Source organism: Chiroxiphia lanceolata, chromosome 28 (genome assembly GCF_009829145.1).
Source record: "Chiroxiphia lanceolata isolate bChiLan1 chromosome 28, bChiLan1.pri, whole genome shotgun sequence".
Classification (NCBI taxonomy): domain Eukaryota; kingdom Metazoa; phylum Chordata; class Aves; order Passeriformes; family Pipridae; genus Chiroxiphia; species Chiroxiphia lanceolata.
In genome coordinates this window covers 2,239,457-2,243,433 of record NC_045664.1, presented here as the reverse complement: position 1 = coordinate 2,243,433, position 3,977 = coordinate 2,239,457, and positions in this window count along the sequence as shown.

Genomic DNA, 3,977 nt, shown 5'->3' with positions numbered 1-3,977 from the left:
CACCTGTAAATCATCCTGGTTTTGTTAAGAGACTGCAGATCTCCTGCTGTGCTCTTGTGGCAATTGGAATTCTCTCTGCCTTCCTCAGAAAACTGAGTTCGTTTGGAACAGCAAACAACCTGTCCACTACACGATTTGCTCTGATGCAGCTGAAGTGTCAGATTTCTCTTCATTTTTTACCAAAAAAAACCCTCCAACCACACGGGGAGAGAGCTGATATCCCGAATAAATGGCAGTGCAGATGAGTCAGCTGCAGAGGAGGGGAGCACTGCTCCAGGAACTTTGCGTGGAAGGGGAAAAAAACCACCTTTCAAGACTCAACAAAAAGGCAGAAGGCAGCACTTTGCTGAGTGATAAAGCAGAGGGATGATCAGAGATGGTATTTAGTGGGGAGGCAACAGTGAGGAGCAGAAATGACAAAGCAAGGGATTTTTTTTTTTAGTGTGAGAAGGAGGAAAAAATGAATCTGTTGCAAGGGATCCATTCTGGCTCTTATAAACTCCAGGGGGCTGCTTTAACCCTTTCCTGAACCTCTTTCAGCAGGGAGCTCTTTAGAGGATGAAGCACTAATGCCCCATTGAGCTGCACAGGGACTTTAGGTTTCTCTAAAATAACCTCCATTTTGAAGTTAATAATAAGCCCTTGCAACCACAGAGAATGAAGGAGTAAGAGCAGTAGTGCTAAGACAGGGTGGTTTCAAACCCTCCGGATTTAATGCTGATTTAAATGTTTCCTGGGCAGTGATAAGAGGCCAACAGCTGACTCAAGAGTTCCTTGTCAAACAGGATTTCGGTGTCTAATTCTCCCACCTGTGGGAAAAAACATTGTTACAGGGCAAGAGGGCAAGGGATGCACAAGCCAGAATTTACTAATTATTTCCATCTGAAGGTGAACTTTCAGCACAGTCGTGTCTGCAGGATGGCTGCAGGTGGGGGCAGGATATTTTTGAGTCCCACTCTTCCCAGAATTCCCCTCAGTGTGTTTTCCAGGCAGATGGATGAAGAGATGGGCTGCCAGAATTATCCCCCTGAAAGGCTGAGCCTGTCAGAATGCGCCCTGAAAACACCAGGCTTTGCCCTTTATTGAGGCAAATATTTATTGGCCACTGGAACAGTGTCCCAGCTAGAACAGCTGGGACCAGCTCATCACTGCATGGGTGTAACCCAAAACTGGGTATTCCAGAGCCTTCCATGCCATTGCCCAGAAACTGTTCTCAATGAACCATTTACACCCTCTGCCCAGAGCAGCCCTGACCCCTCAGGCTGTAAACTGGGTGTTCAGAGGCCTGGGAGACAGGAGGGTGCTCCTGTGCTCACCCCCAGTGTGGAACTGGGAGACAGGAGGGTGCTCCTGTGCTCACCCCCAGTGTGGAACTGGGAGACAGGAGGGTGCTCCTGTCCTCACCCCCAGTGTGGAACTGGGAGACAGGAGGGTGCTCCTGTCCTCACCCCCAGTGTGGAACTCCCCACCCTGAGGGAGGTGCTGGGCATTCCTGCCTGAACCTGAGGATAGATAATCTTGGGGTCTTGGGACCTTTTTAACCACTCGTGGGATCCAGAGGAAGACTGCAACCACCACTCTTGCCCAGACTGCACCAGCACTCTCACCAACAGGTTTTTCCCTCTCCTTTTCCTTTGGACTCAGGGGGGCCCAACAAACACCACCCTGTTCATGCCCCAGGGTGCTGGGTTATACATTTGGGTTTTGTGGGTTAAAACCAACTGTTTGTCTGTATAATCGTATTCATTGTATTATTTTATTAAATTGTTATTCTGATTTATAATCTCTCCTTTGAGTTGGGTTCATTTCCCCTGCTGGTTTACCTTTAAACCAGCACAAACAGAAACCTGCCCCTTCATTCCAGGCTGCTCCCAAATTCCCTCAGGAGCCTGTGGAAGGAGCAGCAAACAGGGAAGCACGAGCTGCCCCCACTTCTCCTTTGTTTCTCTCCCCATTTGGATTCTCAGCTCCCAAAGTGTCTGTGAGAGCCCAGCTCCAAACGAGTTGGCTGCTCACCTGCCGTGAAATGATTTTTTAAACTCGTCTCCATTATCTGAGGAGGGAAAGGCTCCTCTCCCCTTGTTTACTGTGCCAGCCAAAGGGATTCCAGGAACACGGAGATGACTGGGAATGATTGGAGCTTGTCTTGTTCCTCTCACTCTGCTCGGCTGGGTTTGCAGCATCGATGCAGCTCCTTCGGAATGTTTGTTGGCTTCATCTTCCCTCAGTTAATTACTTGGATATCTTGGTCCTGCCTGGAGCATCAGATAAAAGGGTATAGAATTTGTTAACGGCTGGAATTCAATTTGGTTCTGATTCCTCAGCAGGAAAAGTGGAGATACTGCAGGAGACCAACCCGTGGGTTTTTTCCATCCTCTCCAAATTTCACATCGATGTTTTCTGGCACAGCAGGAGATGCAACTCCCCCAGTCCCACTCAAACTGAAGACACACCTGGGAGATGTTTTACCAAGATTATCCTGGAATGGGTGGGGTTTGAAGGAGCACTGGAGCCCACCTGGTCCAGCCCAGGTCCCCCAGAGCACATCACCCAGGGTTGTGTCACCCCCTGGGTGTCAGGGCCTGGGTGATGGTGCCATCCTGTCCGTGTTCTCCCAGGATAAAAGAAGTATGAAACTTTAAGGAAAGTTTTTCCATGTTCCTGAAAAATATAATGATATTCTCCTCCATTTCATTGCTGCACAGATGAACTTTTGGTTTGTTCTTAGTACTGATGGTTGCACTTGAATATTGTCCTCCCTTGGTGTGTGTATGGAGCTTTCTCTTTTGAGGTTAAAGCACATCAGTGAGGCAACTCTAACTAATTATATTTTAGTGGTTATTTTCAATTTTAAGTGTAAAAACCCCTCTTCTTTTATTGGTAATTTACTTAATGGTAAGCTATAGGCAAACTCATTCATATCCAATGTAAATTAAGAGTTTGGTTTAATTTACTGGGAAAGATTGATCTAAACATGGCCTTTTAATCTCATTTAAAAATATAGGTGCCTTGATCCTGCAATGGAATCCCCTTACAGACCTGAGAACAATAAATCCATCAGTATTGCTTTGCTATGGATTAGGAAACTGTGCACAGTGCCAGGTGTTTATGGAGCTGCAGGAATCAGAAGGGATTGTCAGCCACTGATAACAGAAATCATGGAATGCTTTGGGTTGGAAGGGACCTTAAAGATCATCTCATTCCACTCCTACCATGGGCAGGGACACCTTCTACCAGCCCAGGTTGTTCCAGCCTGGCCTTGGACCCTTCCAGGGATCCAGGGGCAGCCACAGCTTCTCTGGGCAACCTGTGCCAGGCTGTGCCACTGGAAGGTTGAGCTGTGGGACCTTCTGAAGCTGGAGAGACTCATGTCCCAGCACAGCCCTTCTGCAGCAAAGCAGGAAGGAAATTTAGCTTCTCCCCCAGAGCCACATGTTAATTCCCACCCCATGTTGTTCCTCAGGATCCTCTGGAGCCCTTTGGGACCTCCCAGCTCTCCTGGTTGTATGAGGAGGTGCTGAAGCCCAGATGGAGCTGCTCCTTTCCTTTGCTGCTGCTCCCAGTGAGACCCAACCACGCTCGTCTCTTGTTTCCAGGAGCTCTCCCAAGGGCTGCTGTGGGACCAGGAGATGCTTCCGACCCCGGAGTCAGGCACTGAATGGCCACGGATCTCCTGGGGGTTGATCAGCTCTGAACATCTGGCTGGGCTGGATCAGTGGGACCTCAGAGGGTCAGAGTGTCACAGACCAGCAGGGTCATGAGCTGGAGACACCAAATGATTCATAGAATCACAGAATCATAGAATCATGGAATCATAGAATCATGGAATCACAGAATCAGCTGGGTTGGAAGGGACCTCTGAGATCATCCAGTCCAACCCTTGATCCAACCCCGCCGTGGTTCCCAGCCCATGGCACTGATGCCACATCCAGGCTCACCTTAAAAACCTCCAGGGATGGAGAATCCACCCCTTCCCT